The sequence below is a fragment of the Perognathus longimembris genome, chromosome 16, assembly GCF_023159225.1.
Source record: "Perognathus longimembris pacificus isolate PPM17 chromosome 16, ASM2315922v1, whole genome shotgun sequence".
NCBI classification, from domain to species: Eukaryota; Metazoa; Chordata; class Mammalia; order Rodentia; family Heteromyidae; genus Perognathus; species Perognathus longimembris.
Genome location: NC_063176.1, coordinates 54,949,731 through 54,970,809, shown reverse-complemented (window position 1 = coordinate 54,970,809; position 21,079 = coordinate 54,949,731).

Genomic DNA, 21,079 nt, shown 5'->3' with positions numbered 1-21,079 from the left:
GAAGGATCTCAAGGCCGGAAGGACAGGTCCATGAGCCTCACGGCTCCGACCTCATTAGTCGTGTAGCCTAGTGTTTGTTGGTGGAAAACCACCCGAGGGTTGTCTGGAAGTTTCTCTGCAATCTGGGCTGTTAGAAGTCCCAGCTGGTGGGGATGGGGTGGGGTGGGGGGGATAGAAGCTGCAGCCTGTTCCTTAACCTGTCTAAACCTCAGTTTCTCCTGTAAAATCCAGTCTGCAAATAGGGCTTTCCTCAAGTCAGATGCTGGGGGCTCAGACCCATAACCTTAAATACGTAGAGGCTTGAGATCCAAAAGGTCGTAGTTTGAAGCCAAACCAGGCAGGAGAGTGTGAGCGAAATAACCGCTGTCAACATTTAAGAAAGCAGGTGTAGACACATCACAGTCTCTGGCACAGTAGAAGGGGCTAAAAACGGTCTCTTCTGTCCCTCAGAAGCCCAAACGGCAACAGTTAGATTTAGTCATTTGCGGAGTCTGGAAAGCTGATGTTTGAATCTGGAAAGGGGCCATGCAGGGAGCCAAACGGTCCTTGAAGGAACCATGAAGGTCAGGGTGTGTATGTGGTTTTGATGGAAGGGTAGTTTGTCCAGCAGTGTGACCCACCCCATGCTTCCCGCTGCTGTTCATGTCGCGCATCGCCCATCATTCTTTACCCAACTCTTCCCTTTAGTGCACCACGGAGGGAATTACCGTCTCCAGAGGCGCTGCCCGAGCCTCCTCTCCTGGGACCTGTGGACGGGATCTTGCTGGCAAATGAGTGCTCAGCATCAGATGCCATGAGACTAACACACGACAGGTGTCTTTGGAAGAAGAAGAGAGATGCGAGGAGACCCCCGTGAAGACAGATACAGAAGGAGGAGCTGGCATCAAAGACCGAGGCCAAAACACAAAAGCAACAACCAAGAAGACATGACTGGTGTGATCAGAAATTGGGAAAAGTAGCTAGCTAGCCACGGGTGCCTCACCCCTGTAATCCTAGGTCCTTAGGAGGCTAAGATCTAGGGATCAAGGTTTGAAGTCAGCTATATATATATATCCCAGAGACTCCCATCTGCAAAATAACCAGCAAAAATGCAGGCTGGAAGTATGGCTCATTTGGTAGAGTGCCATCTGAGCAAGCCAGCCAAATATGCACTAGCTCCTGAGTCCAATCCCTAGTAATAAAAAGAGGTGGAAGGGGTGAAAAAGAAAGAGAAGGAAATTGAGGAAGACAGGCGGATACTTCCTCCCCCACCCCTCCGGGAGTTTTGGAGAGAGCATGGTGCCGCCGATACCGCGGGCTTCAGACCTCAAGTAGTATGAAACAAGTTTTCAATGGGAAAACTAACAACCTCCCAGTCACAACCGCCTAGGATGAGAGAAGATGAGCGTGAAGCCAGCGTGGGATGGGCCACTGGGAGCCGCCCTGCACCCCTTCCCTGGTGCATTCAGCACCCCTCTGTCCAGTGCATTCAGCAAAGGCACAGGCAGCAAGTGCTAAGGGAAGAGTGAGAACAAGCCTTTTCGTTGGGGGTTGTCAATCACAATCCTGTGAAGGAGGAGCACATTAGTGCAGGATGCCAGGAAGGCCTCGGGGTCGCGTGGTGGAGAGGACAGTGAAGGCAAAGCAGGAGAAAGGATTGTGGGAGACGAGAAGCTCTTAGGACATGAAGAGAGCTGTAAGACATGAGCAGAGAGAGGCGCATGTACAAAGGCCTTGAGTAGGTCGGGAGCTGGGCACAAGAAGGAAGGCAGTTGTCTTCTCTATTCAACTAAACACTGATCTGCTGGGCACCGGTGGCTCACGCCTGGCATCCTGGCTGCTCAGGAGGTTGAGACATGAGAATCACCATTGCTGTTCCAAGTCAGCCTGGGCAGGAAAGCCTGCCAGAAAGCCTCTTATCCCTGATTACCAAAAAGCTGGAAGTGGAAATGTGGCTCAATTGGTAGAGTGCTGGCCTTGTGGACAAACGATCAGGTACCATACACCCTGAGCTCGAGTCCCAGGAAAAAAATAAAACAACATAATCGGAAAACAAGCTGTGTGACCTAACAGTTCTTTACCACGTTCTGCCGGGCAGGACTGTGAGGCCCAGAGTAAGGCCTTTTACAAGGGATTGGCCTCTCTGTGCACAGTCTTCCACACAACGCTGGTTCCCTCCCCTGCCTGGCGGCTTCTAGCCCTCCTGACTATTATGCTTGACCAAATCCTCCCTGTATTTCACGCACCCAGGCTAGGACCTTCCAGGACCATTCGGAGACACGGACTGTAAATCTCAGACACTTTCTGTATAAACCAGAGAGGTGCCAGTGGCTCCCACCTGTGATCTTAGTTGAAGTTTGAAAGCAGTCTGGGGTGCCAAAGCCCAAGTCTCATCTTCAGTTACCAGCAAGAAACTAAGCTGGAGAGTTGGCTCAAATGGCAGAGGCCCAGCCTTGAACAAGTGAGCGGAGTGATTGTGAGGGCCCTGAGTTCAAGCCCAGGTTTAAAAAAAAAAAAATCATCCTGGGTCTTGGTGTAAAGATGAATGAAAGTGCCCCCACCCCCACCCCATTTAAAACATTTCTGAAATTCTTAGTAACTTCTTGGGGGCCCACGTTTGCTCACCCATGCAAGAAAACTCTTTTTCAGCTGGGTGCCGGTGGCTCACACCTGGAAATCTTCGCTACGTAGACTGAGATCTGAGGATCAGGGTTCAAAGCAGAAAAGGCAGAAAAGTCTGTGAGACTTGTGTCCAATAAACGACTCCGAAAAAAGCCAGAAGTGGCCCAAGTGGTACCGCCTTGAGCACAAGGGGGTTCAGGGACAGCACCTAGGCCCTGAGTTCAAATCCCAGGATTAGCTCCCCCCCCCCCAAACAAAAAGGTCTTTTTGGGATCCCTACAGATGACACCGCTGACACTCAGGAATTCCTAAAGCCCTGGCAGGCAGCGAGCGGACGCCAGGATCCGCAGACTAAGCATCTTTGCCAGCTGCCAGTCTCTTGACAGGCCTTCCTCTTCTGCACCCCGCTTGGGGAGGGGGGTGGGGGAGGTGGTCACCAGGGCAACCTCTCCTGGAGCTTCCTCCAGGGGACGGGCTGCTGGACCCTGCCGGGCATCCTCCCACGGGGCGGCGCCGCCCGGCCCAGCTGCATTTGCATCCCTGGCGGGGTGGGCTGGGGGGCGGGTGTGTGGGGTCTGCCGGAGCGCCGGGGTGCGGGCGGCCTGGGGCCGGGACCCCAGCAAGGCGCATGCGCGGTAAGTAGAGCCTGGGAGGCGCCCGGTAGCCCGCGCGCTGCAGTGCCACCTGAGGCCTGTGGTGTCGCTGTGGGGCGACGCCCCGAGCAGCTTCCCAGGGCGTGTAGATCTCTACCAGGCTCCGAGGGCTTGCGGATGCGCCGCTGCTGTCTGCTGCGCTGCGGCCCGGTCTTAGTTGCTGCAGCCTCCGGGGCTGGGGCTGGGGCTGGGGCTGCCGGGCTGGGGCTGCAGGGGACTCTGCAGAGCACGGGTCCGGATTGTAGCTCAACTCATCCAGGTTCATTAACTGAAGATAAATATGTAGGATTACTGCTGGCTCATGCTTGTAATCCCTGCTGCTCAGCAGGCTAAGAGAGATCACGGTTCAAAGCCAGCCCAGTCCATGAGACTCTTATCGCCACTTAATCCCCAGAAGAGCTGGAAGGGAAGCTGTGGCTTCCCAAACCTCAGGGGCAGTGCCCAGGCCCTGAGTTCATGCCCCAGGACTGGCACAAAAGAATAATAAAAAAAGACAAACCATCTCACAGCCACCTGATCAGCTGCTGAATGGTATAAGGAAATGTGGCTGGAGTGAGTGGCTTGTGGCTAGGGCTGGCTGTGGACCCAAAGGGTGTTGGTCACAAGCCGGTCTCCACGGTCGGGTGGGCCTTGTCCCCGGCTGCCCATGGCTTCTCCTCCCCTGGGCAGCATCCGCTGGCAAGGGAAGGCGTCGGTTTGCTGGCTTTCCTGTTGGGGAGGAAGAGGCACCGCTCTGGCCTGTAGCGCCAGGCTGGCCTCTTGGGTAGTGCTGACTGCTCTACTGCTGTGGGAAGCATTTCCTTGCTCATGTTTCCTCCGCCCCCAGTGTCTTTTTTCTCCTTCTCTTGCCCCCAAATCACCTTCTCAGAGGGTTTCCTGTGCTTCATCACACGTGGTAATCCTGCTCCCCCCCCACCCTCAGTGCTTGATGTTCTTCATACAAAATTCCGCTCTCCCCAGTCTTTCCACCATGAAACAAGTCACCATCTTCCTGATGCCTCTTCAAGTCTCCGCACCTAAGGCAGAGAAGGCCTGGCAATCCATGGGCACCTTCACACAGTTAGGATTTATTAATAATAAAAACCAGCACACACAAACCACAACCCCCCATGGATTGAGTCATTCGTGCTTCAAGGCAGGTCCAAATATGAGCACTGAACTATTTATTCGCTCACACTTCCGTCTCTGGCTGCTCCCCTGTGGGGGAGTCGTGGTGCTGACGGTGTATCCCCCGACAGGTGGCCTTGTGTGCAGGATGAACTTCTGTAGAGGACCCCAGGGGCTGCTCACCTGAAAGCCGCACACGATCGATCAGGGATCACTTTAGCTGAGACAGACAGGGTGACGCTGCAGGACGAAGTTCCCCTCCTCCCCCCCACCCCAGTCTTGGTGTCGCCCAAAGATGAAGGTTCATTTTCACTTACGTTATGAATGTTTGCTTTCACACTGTGAGGACTTAGGAGACCTCTCTTGGATTTGGGAAATCACCATAGGTATTTTGCAAGCCTTTGTATCAGCTGAGATGGATGTTATCCTGACCTTCAAATTGGTTGAGCATGCCCCCCCCCCCCCAAGTGATCAGCTCATCTGCCATGGGGTGGGTGGGGGGTGTCTGTCTCTGATTAACTCTGGTGTCCATTAATCGAGCTGTTTTAGGCCACTTTCTGGGGTACAGGTAGTCATGTCTGTGGTGCCATCTTGGATGTGGCAGTCTTGTTGTCATAGGAGAATGGCCTCCCATCTCATCCAGACAATACAAAGTTTAGAGGGTCCAACTCTTACTTTGCAGGTATGATCCTTGGCAGCGGGGGGGGGGGGGGGGGGCGGAGCTTTCCAGAAGCTTCCTGGAAGAGTTCTCTTTGATCACTGCAGATAATGGCATGGTTGTGTTTTAGTCAGGACCAGAGCTGATCCCACACTGGGCACCAGTGCAGTAGCATGGGCCACATTTAAGAAGGATCTAAGACTCAGAGTAACCCTCCCATGCCATCTCGAAATCTGTAATGCCTTTGAAACAGGAGCTCCTGTTCCTTTTGCAGTGGACTCTGTAAATCCTGTAGCTGACTCTCATGGGGACCCACCATCTGACTGAAGATGGAGCCACCCAGTGAAGAACTCGAAGCATGGCTACTTGACCACTGTGGAAGAAGTTTCTCCAGCTCTTGTGAGGATGGCGCATGCTCAGTTCAACATACACTGACTAAAAGTTCCATTTTCCAGGTGATTGCAGGGACTTGCAGGAGCCCACACGGCACAATCACGTGGCTTTCCAGCCCTGCAGGTAAGGACATGGCGAAGCCAGGGGAAAGACAGCTCAGAGAGCTGGGTGCTGGTGACTCACACCTCTTTTTTTTGTTTTTTGCCAGTCGTGGGGCTTGAACTCAGGGCCTGAGCACTGCCCCTGGCTTCTTTTTGCTCAAGGCTAACACTCTGCCACTTGAGCCACAGCGCCACCTCTGGCCTTTTCTATATATGTGGTGCCAGGGCTTCATGGGCTTCATGTATATGAGGCAAGCACTCTTGCCCCTAGACCATATCCCCAGCCCCTCACACCTCACTCTGATATCCAGTTAAGCACCAAACAAAACAGAAGTGGTCAAGCCCTAGGCTTGAGGGAAAAAAAAGCTCAGGGACAGCACCCAGGCCCTGAGTTTAAGCCCCAGGATGGAGGCATGCCATACACATCGAGACAACTCAGAGAGGTTGGAAGCTTCCAGAAGCATAGCCCACAGCCCTTTCTCAGGTGCACAAAGGCACAAAATAGGGTTCATTTTCAGGTTGTAAAACACCCACATCTGTGTGAGAAGCCCTGATATGGGGCCATCAGAACTCCCATTGTCTGTGAGCGAGATACCTTTCTTAGTTGTTCACATCTGTTCATGAGGAGATTGGGGGGGGCACAGTTAGAAGATCTGTGTCACAAATAATAAAAATCTATCCTTCAAATATCGTGCAAAGATCAGCAAGGTGACAGTGTATCTTAGTTACTAATTCCATAAAATGCCAAAGCCATTGACACACATAATAATTTGCCATTATGCGTGATTTTAATTAATATGTCAGTGCTAGGGCTTGAACTCAGGGCCTGGGTGCTGTCCTTCTAGCTTTGTGGTGCTTAATTAGAGATAGGATTCTCACAGGCTTTCCTGTCCCATGTGGTATTGAACCACTGAGTAGCTAGGATTACAGGTGTGAGCCACCAGCACCCGCCTTTTACTTTTAAAGGCGAATATTTGTTTTTCTACATGAAGACTTCAGTGTTAGCTACTTTTAATTTTGACTATTTTTTGTTACAAGGACTTGTATAGTATTTTTTTTTTATTCCAGTTTCAAGTGAAAGGTGTCAGCCTTCTGGGCTTTTCAAAGGGATATTAAGCTGGAGGATTTGAGGAGTATACATACGGCAACGAACCCAGTTTTCATTGTTACAGGATGTTTATGGGAACCAGGTGCAGGTAGCTCCCATCTGTCTTCCTAGCTATGCAGGAGGCTGAGATCTGAGGCTTGAAGTTCAAAGTTAGCCTCAGAAGGAAAGTCCTGGCGACTCTTATCTCCGGTTAATTCCCTACAGGCTAGGAGTGGAGCTGTGGCTCAAGTGTAGAACACTAGCCTTGAGCAAAAAAAGCTCAGGGACAGTGGCCCAGGTCCTAAGTGAGCTCAAAGCCCCAGGACTGAAAAACAAAAACAAAATAAAAGTTTATGGAAGTTACTGTCTGGCCGCCTCTCACCCCCAAATTGTCTTCTGGACTTTTCTGTGGCTCTTTGGTAAAGCACAGTTTATTAGTCGTATCTCGTGGGTGGCTCTGGTCATTGTGAGCTCGGACCTCTTTCCTGTGTCCAGGAGCCTCAGGATTTCCTTTTCTATAACATAGTTACTTTTATCCTTTGACTATTTTTCAACTGGGCCGTTTATTATTGTTGTTTCAGTTTATGGGAGCTATGTATTGACTGTAACTGTGAGCCTTTATGCTTCGGGTGTTTCTCACAGACCATTCTTTGTTTTCTGGCTTTGCTGATTGTCTCTTACATTCAGTTTTAAATATTTACATAGTCAAAAGTTTCTCCATTTCCCTTGGTTCTTTGAACTTCCTGTCTTGCTTAAGAAATCTCCTCCAACGCACACACACGCCATTGCCACAAATGCCAGATGCATACAGTTTTATTTCCCCTTGGGTTTTCTTGTCCATTGCTGTTGATGCAGTTTTAGATTTCAATATGTAATTGTCTCAGGAAATTATTTTTGCAGAGGTGTGAGGAAAAGCTCTTCTTTCCCACCACCTCTGACACTCAAATTGCTTTGTAAAATAAACCACTCTTGTTGACTTACGGTACCGCCTGGTTACATCTTTGGTTTCCTATTTGTAGATTTATTTATTTGCATCCTTTTCTCAGGCATATTAGGTTGTCTAATTCCTTTTCCTAACTTTTGCAAACATGTACACTTTGGGTATAATGAATCTATCAATCTTTCCCTGTATGATTTATGTTTTCATCCCCAAATCAGAATACTTATTAGATATTAGAAGAAAATACATGACTCCATTTCAACTTTGCTTTTGGCTTTTAGCTATTTGATTCATGCAGAACATATTTTCGGATATGAGTTGAAATAGAGATATAATTGCATTTCCCACCTCTGGATGGTGAGTGAGTTTGCCCCAAACCACTTAATAAAGCACCTGTCCTTTCTCCATGGATGTTGTCTCTATTGTCTTTGCTTGTCTCTTCAACAGGCAGTTGCTTGATTGCCCAGGGGGTGAAATGGTACCTTCCAGACAGCAGTACCCTGAACAGACCGCGAAATGTTTGTGTTTGAGCAGCAGCTCTGTTCTGGCGTGTCCTTTAAGTCCCTGACTGAACATCTTTAATTTTTTAATTTTTTTTATTTTTTGCCAGTCCTGGGCCTTGAACTCAGGGCCTGAGCACTGTCCCTGGCTTCTTTTTGCTCAAGGCTAGCACTCTGCCACTTGAGCCACAGCGCCACTTCTGGCCAGTTTTCTATATATGTGGTGCTGGGGAATTGAACCCAGGGCTTCATGTATATGAGGCAAGCACTCTTACCACTAGGCCATATTCCCAGCCTCCTGAACATCTTTAAGAAGCCCCACTTCTATTCCTTCCAACCGGTGCCTTGGAGCCACAAGAGAAGGAATTACTGAATCTATTCTATATTGTATAGTTTTATAACATCTGGGCCTTCCTGGTTTTTTTTGTTTTTGTTTTTGTTTTTTTAAATACAACTTTAGCCAGGCTCTGATGGCTCAAGCCTGTAATCCTAGCTATTCAAGAGGCTGAGATCTGAGGGTTGTGGCTTGTAGCCATCTGGGGCATGAAAGGCCAGGTTCTTATCATCGAGTAACCAGCCAAAAGCCTAAAGTAGGACTTTGGTTGAGTGGTATAGCACACCCCTTGAGCAACAGAACTCAGGGACAGCACCCAGGCCTTAAGTTCAAGCCCCGGTGTGTGTGTGTGTGTGTGTGTGTGTGTGTGTGTGTGTGTGTGCACTAAGGGGAGCTCATTGTTCTTCAGAGACCCTGTTAGTTGGGGAGGTCACGTGGACTCCCGTGCTGCAAACATCTAAGCAGCAATTCTTGTCACCTTTGCTTTGAGTCATCTCTCAAAGATACAGAAAATAATCTTCTGAAATAAATTGGCAACGGGAGGGTAATGACCATGTTTATAGTCTTTTGTTGTTTACGAGCTTTGTGTGGTATTTGTGTATTTCTAGTGCGGGGGCTGGGGCTTGTCCTCAGGGGTTTCCTGCTCTCCCATGGCTATTTTGCTCAAGACTTGACCCACAGTTCCACAGTTCCATTTCTGGACTTTTACAGGTGAGTTGAGAAGCAAGAGCCTCAGGGATATTTCTGCATGGGCTAACTGAACCATGACCGTCAGATCTCAGCCTCCGGAGTAGCTGGGATTTCAGGTGTGAGCCACAGGTGCCTGGCTGTTTGTGAAAGTCACAAAGACTTCTTGGACTTTAGCTTTCTAAAACCTCCATTCAGTTTCCAGTTTCCATTACAGAATGCTTTTCTTTTGTACAAAATGATACAAGGTATCTCTTGAAGATATAGAGAACAGTCATTTGAAATAGATGCAAAGGGATAGAAGTCTTGAATTTTCTGAAGTGAGAATCAAGCAAAGCCTGGGCTACCAAGGTGCCATGGGTCCGGCAAGGGGGAGGGGCTGTGTAAGGAAACATTCTTCCCTGTGAACCCCGGTTTTATCTTTTCCATCAATTAGCATGACAGGAAAGTATTTGTAGTGTTCAATGATGTCTTCCACAGAGTCAAACTTCTGAAACACAGAAAGGAAAGTTAATGATGTTTAACAGATGTGGTGTCAGTAGGTTGGAGTGTAGTTAGATTCTTCTCTCTTCCTGAGGAAGAAGTGAACACCTCCTAACTTTTGTATTGTAAAGGCATGCCAGGGAATGATTTTTTTTAAAAAAAGTAATGTGTCAAACAAGCTCTTGAATGATAAAATGGAAACGACAATAAGGGAGAATAAAAGCAGGGTGCTGCTGATTCATGCTGTAACCCTAGCTACTGGAGGGTGAGGATCACAGTTTGAAGCCAGTTAATCTTCAATTAATCACTAAAAAGCTAGAAGTAGAGGTGTTGGCTCACATGGTAGAGAGCTACCCTTGAGGAAAAAAAGCTCAGCGACGGTGACCAGGCCTCAAGTTCAAGCTCCAAGAGTAATACACACACACAGACACACACACACACATACACACACACACACGCTCGTCAGGATCAAAAGTGATGGAAACTGGAGTTTATAGAGGAAGTTTCTGTTCTTCACATTCGGTTGTAAACCAAGGGAAGAATTTTCTTCCTTGTTCTCCATCCTTGGTAAAACGTTTTTTTTTTTTTTTTTTTTTTTTTTTTTTTTTTTTAACTCAGAGCTCTTCACAACACTGGCCAACACACTTTGCTAAAAGGAAATCTTTCCTGCTGCCAATCTTCATGGGGAAAACACTTGCTTCCTATTCTTACTTCTGTTTCCCTCAGGGTTGTTCTGAATCAATGAACTCAATATTAATTGTTTTAATAATCCACTACCTGGATGGTATTTTATATGAAGTTATCATTTTAACAAGGAATGGAAAGGAGGGCAGGAGCAATTAATCATGCTGTCATATCTTATTGCCGGCTACTAGTGTTGTGTGCACCAGCGAAATACTCCCTTGAGAGACATTTACAAAAGATTACAGTTAAGCTTTTATTTTTATCTTACGTTCTTTTTTCTTCAGAGGGACAGCATGTCTTCCTAATATTAGGTCTTCAATTTTTTTAAAAAGATTTTGTGTTTATTCTACATATAAATTACAGTCAATGTTTTGGGTTTTTTTTTCTTGCTGGGAAAGCAAATGAATCTGATCAGGTACATGTAGGCATGGAGTAGGAGGAGTTGGAGAGAAAGAGAAAAAAAAAAGTCACTTCCCTTGGGAAGTGAGAAACACGTGCACTCCTTGTACCTCTCTGTCAGTCTTAAAGGTTTACATTATTAAGCGCGGTCTACACGTCGTGACTTTGAGAAAGGGATCATAAACCTTTGTAAAGCACAGAAACGTCTGCTAACCGGCACTGCTCCCTTCTCTGAGCTCTCACAGAAAGAAGGACAAACACGACGTGAGCACGTGGGTTTGGGGCTGGCATTTGGAAGGTCTGTGCGTCCCAGCCAGCCAGAGCCTGGGTTCTGCCAACCTCAACTCTCGCTCAGCCGCACAGATGGTGATCGACGGGTAGCTGTATTCTACGCATTCTAGGGTGTCGTAGAAGGAGCTGGAGGGCTCACACTGCACCCTTCTCTGGTGGGCATCTTTTCTGCCATGGTCACGGCACTAGGGAGCCAAGGATCCAGTGGGACCCCCGAATAGCGGTGGAGGAAGCGATCAGTCCGTACCCACCTCATCCCCTCTGAGGCCCGTCCCCAGAGCAAACTGCTGATTCTCCTCCAGGAAGCGGATTTTCACATTGTAGACTTTGTTTCCATGAAACACCACCAACACGTAGGGCTCTGCCCTGGATTTTGTGGAACAATCCCGAACCAAGAAAGTGCCATCCTGAAGCAAAAGGGAGCATGGTTGGTCATCTTCTGTAGGCGATCAGCATCGCACCCTTGAAGAGGTGTAAGTAGGAATGGTGTGTGTGTGTGTGTGCATGCACACACATGTGATTCCCATTTATTTATCTAACTTAACCTGGTCAACTTTCGTAGCATCTCTGTGTGGTTTCCTACTGCTGATGTAACACATTACCATCCAACTAGTGGCTTAAAAACATGAAGTTATTCTCTCGCTCTAGAGGTTGAAAATCTCACAGGGTCCTTTATGGGCTAGAACCAAGAATGGAACATTTGTTTGCCAGTCTCTAGGGGTCACTAGAATTCCTATCTCGTGGCTTCTCCACGAGTCTACCCTCTGTTTCCATGGTCAGATCTGTCTCTCACTCCCACCTCCATGCCTCCCTCAATAAGCATCATTTTCATCACAATGAGCCACACAGAGAGACCAGGACACTCCACCCCAAGATTTCCACTTAGAGTTTCTAAGTCCCTTTCTCTGTATGAAGCCTCATATTCATGGGTTCTGAGATTCTTATGTAGACGTGTGTGTGTGTGTGTGTGTGTGTGTGTGTGTGTGTGTGTGTGGTGTGTTGGGAGCTTGTGGGTTTTCTACCAGAGCAACGTATAGACAGTTGCATTTATTTTTACCTCCCTCAATTGTGAAAACTAAGTTCTATTAACATTTATTGTAGACTTTCTATTTATTCACAGATGAGCTCATTCATTTTTGTCTTTTCTCGCCCAGCAATGACCATTGGACTGGCTAGTGCAAGACAGGTTTTCTGTTGTTTTCTTTTCAGTCCTGGGGCTTGAACTCAGGGCCTGGGCACTGTCCTTGAGCTTTTTTTTTTTTTTGCCAGTCCTGGGCCTTGGACTCAGGGCCTGAGCACTGTCCCTGGCTTCTTCCCGCTCAAGGCTAGCACTCTGCCACTTGAGCCACAGCGCCGCTTCTGGCCGTTTTCTGTATATGTGGTGCTGGGGAATCGAACCTAGGGCCTCGTGTATCTGAGGCAGGCACTCTTGCCACTAGGCCATATCCCCAGCCCCCCTTGAGCTTTTTTTTTTGCTCAAGGCTAGTGCTCTACCACTTGGGCTGCAGCGCTACTTCCGGCTTTTTCTGCGTATGTGGTAACGAGGAATCGAACCCAGAGCTTTGTGCGTGCTAGGCAAGCGCCCTACCACTAGGCCACACGCAGATGACCACAGAAGCAAGGCTGACGGGTCCCGGGGAAGGCGTTACCTTGCTCGCCTTCATCAAGGCTTCTTCCACGGCCTGGCGGCTGCGTCCTCCGATGTACCATTCTTTGTGCAGGAGCTCCTGTGGCACAGGTTGGATGTGGAAGATTCCAGGACCCAAGGCAAGATAAACAAGAGCACATCGATCAGACATTTGCAATCACTCCCTCTCGGCCTTGACTGGGGCAGTGAACGGAACAATGGTTGCTGGATGCTCAAGCTAGGTTAATATAGACGAGAAAGCACTGCGGTGAGCGTCCCTGGGCAATGCTCCATCGCACTGTCTCCACTGGCTTGGATTCATGACCAAAAACATGTGGAGAATCTAGAACAATGCAAGGTAAAGAATCTGGCAAAAACAACAAGACGGCAACAACAACAAAGATAATGGATTCTGAAACATTTGGGGGAATATCAGAACCCAGTCATGTGTAGTGGGAATGGGAGACATTTCCTACTCCAATCACAGCGAGCACCTTTGCCCAGCGGAGCTGACTGGATGCCACTGAGGCCCAGAAGGGGATGTGGCCGAGAAGCAGCTGTTTTTACCTTCGCGTCCAAGCCGGTGGGGACAGCTTCTTGGCGGCTGGTGTTTTTAGGGGGCAGCGCGTTTTTACCAGGGCCGCAGCCGGCTGGAGATGGGTTTCTCTGCGGCACTCCGGCTCTCGCGCTGCCTCGAGGACCTGAGAGGAGGAAAGTCACACTTCAGCACGGTCGTCTTTCCATCCCCGTCTCCCCGAGCAGGCGCCTACACCTGGGCGTAGGCCTGCGCCCGGGCCTCCCCCCTCCGGCGGGGCTGGCGGGGATGTGGGTCCCCTTCTGGGTCTGCACATCTCTGCTCTCAGCAGGATACCTAGAGCAATCTGTGAAAAAACATAATTCTGACTTCCTTCCTCACCCTGGCTAAAATTCCCGGCTGTATTTCCTTCCTTCCCACCTAGGAGGAAACAGCAAAGCGCGGTCCTCCCGTCTGCGGGGCTCTGGCGGCCTGACTCATCTCACGTCTGTCCTTCCTCTCCTTCTAGCCACCCTGCCATTCTCTTTTGAGCAGGATGAACTCTGTTCCACAGTTCGTATACATCAAACCCTTCCCCACCTACTGAATAGCTTTTAGAAAAACCTGAAGAGGAGTCACCGATAGGGGAAAGAGTCATAGAAGTGGCGATTTTGATAAAAATATAATAATGCATGCACTATAAAAAATTAAAAATATAATACTTTGCATCTACTTTGAAAGAATCACTAGCAAACAGACTATAGTTATTCAGCCTTTGGCAGATACGTTACTTAAAAGGGCGAAAGCAAGCCTGGCATTTTTGGGGACACAAGGGGGGGCGGGTCAATGTTTCTTACCCATCATGAATTCAGACTTTCTAAGTCAGAACTGGAATCCGGTACAGCTGGCACCTGGCATTCTGCTATCATAGCAACCTGCTTGTCTCTCTTTTTTCTTCTTCTTCTTGATGTGATTGCAAATGGAGTCTTAAAATACCACCTAAGACCATGCTGGTAGAGTTGAGGTCTGGAATATCCTCCAGAGGCTCATGTACTGAAGGCTGGCTCCTGAGCTTGTGGCACTTGGGGGTGGGGGGAGGCTGTGGAAATTCCAGGAGGCGGAGCCTCGTGGGAGGAAGTCAGGTGAGTGGGAGGGGCTTGTGACTCCCAGCTCCTTCCTTTGGCTCTTTTGTTTCCTGGCTCCTGTGGGGAGCTGGACCTCCTTAGGGTGGTCGGCTGCCTCACCCCTCCCCCCCCACAAAAGGGCAGGGTGAAGCAGCCCTGGGGCTGACAGCTGAGAAAGAGTAAACCAAAGCACTCCCTCCATGGAAGCTGTTTACATCAGGTATTTCACACTGAGGAGAATTTGACCGACAGACATATTTGCTCTGGTTTGGGTTTGAACTGACACTTCCGAATGGCCATGTATCGAAGGCCAGGTCCCCAGCTGGTCCCCAGCTGCTGGCACTACTGAGGGGGTAATTGTATTGTAAGGATGTCAGCTTCATCAAGGGGCCGCCCCGATGATGAGTTCACGGTGGAGTGAGCTATTAGCAACGGGCCTGATCTGGAGGGAGTGTTCACTGAGCCTGGGCCTTTGAAAGGAAAAATCTTGCCTCTAGAATCTTCCTCTTATTCCTGCTAGCCACTGGGTGGACAGTGTTGGCCCATCACTGGCTTTCCGCCACCTTGGACCACAAACCTCTGAAACCCTGAGGCCAAATAAATCTCTACTCTTTTCAGTTGTCCTCAGGTATGCGTCTCGGTGATGAAATGGTCAGTAAGGCATTTGTTAACACTGAAAGAATGGTTGATATACATTCCCCAAATATCCTTCCATCGGTTACCGTTATCTTAAAGTATGCCTGCAGTTTCAGATTCTCTTCTCAAACAATACCACAAAAAAAGTTAAATACTTCAAGGGTTTGAATTCTGTACTGCTATAAGGTAAATTATCAGAGAAGCCACATTTTGAAGGATCAAATCTTGAAGGCTTTTTTTTAGAATGCTAAGATGGTTACAAAGGCCTTGCCGCCTGCACATACAGCTAACACTGTTAGGAAACAGGCCGGAGAGGAAATTAAGAACAAAACCAATACTAACAAACCAGTTCAGCTCCAATGGAGAGCTGAAGTGGGACACCACGGTGGCCAGAGACAAGCCAGGAGACAGGACACAGGACGTGAACATGGAGACCCGTGGCATGGTGCCATGGTCCCTGTGCTTGCCTGACCCTAAATAGGGCCAGGGCAGGGGGCAGGGCCACAGGAAGCTCCCAGTCCTTGGCACTGGACTGACAGGTCCAGCAACCTATCAGCCAAGTGTCCACTCCTGTCTCCAGGGATCCGGGCATGTTCATCAACTGAGGGGGAGGAAGGGGCAACTCTACCTTCCCCCAGGATGAAGATAAGATACCAGACCCTAAGTGGACACGCTCAGCCACCAGCAGAACCTCTTCATCTAGGGGAAATAGGCCTCGACCTTCAATACTGGGTAATACTTAGAGGCTACTCAGAGGCTGGCAATTCAAGCTATTTAGGAAGTTAAGGCAGAATCAGAGCATTCTCTCTATGCAAAGCTTTCCCAAGGCCTGGACATCTGCATTTCTCTGAAGCAGGGGCCTCCTGGCTCTCCCCATTGAGCCAGGCAGGCATCTGCAATTCCAAGGATGGTTCTTCTCACCCCTAGGCCTCAGAGCTGGGTAGACAGCCCCCAATCTCCTGACTAGGAGCTGGGATGTCTGTGAGAAATTACTTAGATTCAGCAACCCTACTACAGTACCAATTCAAAATTTTGCTCTATTATTGACTAAGCTTTTATTAGGAGCGACGTCTTTTGCTTTATTCATACACTTCAGGTAATAAATTGGCGATTGGAATGATCTTAGTGTGATAAAAGTATTTTGAATTTTAAGGGATTAATCTTCTGCAGTACTTACTTTGACACACATAAATTTTCATCATGAACTTCTTATATATACTTAAAAAAAAAACCAACCCAGAGAGAGGTAACACTAAGGGAGAATAGGAAAGGTACCAGGAGCACTTTTGAATCTTGGTAATCTTAGAGGGAGGTTGACTTGCGGTTGTCAGGAGGCAGAAGCAATTCAGAGGACATCTAAACGTTGTGGTAACTGGTATGTAAATACAAGCCGGTGTTCCGGTTAGCATTCTTTCAAAGTAGGATTTCAACTTTGTTCTATTTTGAAGGCTGAACGAAATCATGAATGCTTATACATCCGTCCCTGCAGTGGTCACTTCTGTTCTACATATCATGTTGACTAGGATTTTATTTATATCTCAAGGTCTTAGGACTAGTTAGCCCCAGCTGACAATGACTTACATGTCGGCCTAAAAATCCAATAAGAATGTAGGCAGTGAAGAGATAGAAAATAATATGAAAATATAAAAATAGATCTGTGTTATTAATAACCACAGTAAATATCAAAGGTACAAACTTAGCACTTAAAATCATAGGTAGGTTGGTGGTGTGCTTATTGCAGGCTTAAAATACAATAGAACATAGAGATCATAAGCCAAAGAATAGAGGACTCGAGACCAGGTAAACCATAACCAAGAGAAAGCTTCCAGGGTTCTGGATAGAAAACCTGACTTTAGCATGAGGGAAGGAAGGGGTGACATGGTCCATAAAGAAATGTACTCATTACCTTGCTTATGTAACTGTAATCCCTCTGTACATATTACCTTTATAGTGAAAATAAAATTTCACAAAAGCTTTTTTTTTTTAGAAAATGATAGGAAGTAGAGGGATGGAGGTGTGGTTCTTACGGTAGGGCGTCAGCGGATGAGCAAAAGCCTCAGATGCTAAGTTAGAGTCCCAGCCTTGGACAAAACATAATGATAAGAAACACAAAATAGTTTGTTATTTGGCTGGCCACAACAATGGTTTCAACATGGCTTGAAATGTAAGAACCCCCGTGTCAGAGGAAAGTCACCATGTTCACTAGCTCCCATCACTCAGCCTGAGCTCCAGACGTGATGGTCTTCAGTGATTATGAATCTTTCATGATATTTTGGCAACTGACTTATTATCCTTCCATACTGAATGCTTTGCTTAAATATTTTAAAAGTCCCAGTTAAAGAAAAAGAGCCTTTGGAAACAGTTATGCCTTTGGAGTCTGTTCAGAGAGTTAAACAAATAGACACAGACAGGCAGACAGACAGACAGACACACACACAAAGCCAAAACAACTTTGTCCCCAAACTTTCTCCTGAAGGCCACATTGGGTCGTTGTGGACCGAGTAAACCAATGCAATTCTAAGTATGAACATAGCCTACCTCAAGTCATCAATTGCTTTTTTGTCCTAAGATAACAAATATAGCAAAGTTGGGGAAGCGCTGTGTATAGGAAGCATTGCATTCCGGATTTGTGACCCTATAAAACAGGACTCCCACTTGGGAAAGGGCAGGTTGTAGAGGAAGAGCTTGGAGCAGAGTGAACAGGACAGGATTCGGGTAGAGGTCGGCGACACCGGGGCCAGGGCAGCCTAATTAGAACAGGTATGGGTTGTAAAATCAAACTGGCATCGATAATTCACGAATATTTCAAGGTTCCCCCACCATGGGTTTATCACCGACGCTGACTTGTGCTGGTCATCCCACAAATGCCACCTGGGACTGTGGCTACTGCCATGAGAGCAACACGAGTCTAGACCTTTCTGTTGTCAGTTATGATAAAATATTTTATTCCGCCAGTAGTTATTAGAAGGTTTTACTTCATCCTTACATACATTTAAATCTATTTAGTTATTTATTTATTTTGCCAGTCCTGGGGCTTGAACTCGGGGCCTGACCACTGTCCCTGCCTTCTTTTTGCTCAAGGCTAGCACTCTACCACTTGAGCCACAGTGCCACTTCCGGCTTTTTCTATCTATGTGGTGCTGAGAAATCGAACCCAGGGCTTCATGTATACGAGGCGAGCGCTCTACCACTGGGCCACCTTCCCAGCCTGACACCAACCATTTCTGCACCCTCTCCCCAACATGTCAGATTCACCTTGCGTTTTGTTTTGAGATCTATCTCTATGGGCTCCTCCCAGCTTGGATTCATGATGGCTGAGTTACCCAGAATAAGGAATCATTCCCCAAATTCGTTCCTTGTGTGTGAGATGAAGACCACAATGTCTCCCTCTAGAGTGGAAGGCCTCACTGTTCTATTTGCATGCCCATCCAGGGGTGATTGCACTGTCTTCTGCACACCGATGTTGCTGAGGCCCAGGGGGCCGGGGATGATGCTTTACTCAGCGGAACGCACGTCCAGTCAGAAAAGCCGCTGGAGGCCGCGGAAGCCCGGCTCTGTTTCACATGAGAACCAGGCTTGTCGGACGCCTGTTGTTTAAAAGAAGAAATGGAGGCCACGACGTGTTTCGTGGTCACTCTGGGCTTCTTGAAGGAACTCCGCTTCCTCCGAGATAAGCTGAGAGCACGGGTAATCTGCTCACAGCCACGGGCTGCTTGGTGGGTCCCAGCTGCCCAGGCCTTTCCCTCCCTGAACACCTCCAGCCCAGCCTCCGCCTGCTCCCTACTGGGGGACGGTGCATGGTTTCATCTTTCACACCGAGACTGGGTTTCTATCTAGGTTGCAATTCTGCTTTTCTGTCGGTGCAGCGTATTTTCAACCCCTATGCTCCCAGAAGGAAATCCCAGAAGGATTCATGAGATAGTCATGTTCATAAGAGGGGGAAAATGGAAACTAGCCCTCCCCCGAGTGGTCTATGTTTATTACATATTAAAAATAAAAATTATTAATATGGAAATTGTCATCTTAACCCAACAAGATACTACCATTCCATGACAACAGGATAATCCCATCTCTGTAGCTGAGCTCAGTGACTCGTGGTCAAAAAGGTTCTCAGAGTAGAAATATTACAATGTATGGCTTACCTGTATGCTTCTTAATTTCTTAAAGTATTCTTACCTCCATCTTGCATGTTGTGGCTGTATGGCACGAACGAAGAGCTACAGGAAATGCCAGAATTGATAGAAGGTTAACATTTCTATAGTGGATGAAATTCCTCTCAAGAACATAGTACATGACTGTCTTGAAGTTGCATTTATAAAGTCCCCCATAGTTTACTGCATAGACTAAAGGAATTGTCAGTTTTCTAAGGCAACAAGTTATTGGGTCTTCTCCTCAAATTGGACAAATATTAGATGTTCAATAAATAACCTGTTTCACATCAGTTATTTCCATGTCATTTTAGTAAGCGTCTGTGTGTGTGTGTGTGTGTGTGTGTGTGTGTGTGTATTTATTTTTTTAAAGCCAGGAGTTTAAACTTGCCTTGGAGTGCCACTCACAGACAGCAATGAGCGCATTTTTGCTCAGATCCCATAGAAACTATTTGCTGATTGAGAGTCAGTCAGAGCCAGGAAGAAGGGTATAAAAATTTCATTCTTCTTGAAATATGACCTGGGTAAGAACACTCTGTGACAAATTATAAGGAATTCCATAAAAAAGGATTATAAAGATCTAATCAAAATAGCAATATCTATTTCCAAGACTATTCATCAAAGGCTTTGCTTTGCACCCAAATCTCATTTTCAGGTTCGTTTTGTATTGTGGTCAGCATTGTCAATGTAAGCTCCAGGTGCTAATAGAATTAAACCTAATTACACGGAGCCCAGCTCTAGTCCAAGGCTTGCGCTATTGACTAAGGCTTTCTGGGTTAATTAAATGAAACTTGACCTTTTTTCTAGCATCAGTGAAATCAATTGAGCATGTGTCTGGTTTTTGTGATTGCAACAAAAACCTGGAGCCTTCTAGGTTGCTTTGTAGGTGAAAATGCCACCGGTCACGTGACCATCTGTGCTGTCATCGCTGCTTACGAGTCCCCCATTCACAGACTCAACCCCGCAAGGCAGGATCCTTTTACTGGGAATCAGTGTACAGTTTTGTTAAATAGCTGAGGGGGGGTGGATTAAATAGTGCAATTCCTGTGCTCAAATGTCTCAGGAATGTTAGGAAATGCTGGAGGAGGAAGAATAGCTTCGGGGGATGTTCTAATCTGAAGTGCACAGTTTGTAAGGATAGAAGCAACAAAGTCCAACAATCAAATCTATGGTAGAAAATGATGACCTTTCCATTTAAGAAACACGTGCTGAGCACTTACTGGATGTAAGATGGAAAGTCAAACGAATGTGGCACCGCCTTTGCCCAGGAAAGACATACTTTCTGCCCTGATCCTCACGTGCCTGGCGAACATCATAGGAAGAGTGTTTACAGGATCAGCTCCCGTGGTAGTGGAAGCAATCGGACACACACAGCGTTGCTCTGGTTCTCCACGAAGAGCACGTGGGCTGACTCGTGAAGGGCGGGAGGGGGTGTGTGTGCTCCAGGAACAGCATGTGAAGAAGCTCAGAGGCAAGAACACACAGCCTGTTCTGCTGAGCCCAGGAAATAGCTCTGCACAGACAGGAGGCTGGGTGGAGACCCCTGATATCACTCAAATGCTACTTGCACTAGGCTAGGCGAGAACTGATGACAGCGGATCTGTTCTGTGGGAGGGACGGGGATAGATACCATTTGGAGATAGACATTAGGCAGGTGGAAATGGATCAGGCGGGGCGAGGGGCAGTGGGAAAAAGGGAATGAGACGGGGTGAGAAGTCTGCAGGCATGGGAATGAGAGTGGAAATGGGGAATTCCACTTTCAACATAACCCCTTAGTGATTCCTGTGCCCTCTCCCCGGGAGCATGCCCAGTGGGTGGCAATTGGAAATAGAGGGTAAGAGACAAGAGAGATGAGCTAGAAGTAGAGATTTGGAAATTATCCACACCGGGTTCACATTCAGCACTGAGGTGAATGAAACCATCCGGGCTGAGAGTGACAGCAAAGAGGATCTCAGTGGAATTCTGAGCAACACCAATGTTTAATATTGCTTTGGAGGTAAGTCTCCAGGAAGGAGATTTAGAAGAAGCAGCCAGTTAAAGAGGAACTAAGAAAAGGAGACTTTATTGAATAAACAGGCAAATACAAAGAAGCCTGAACTACATTAAACCACT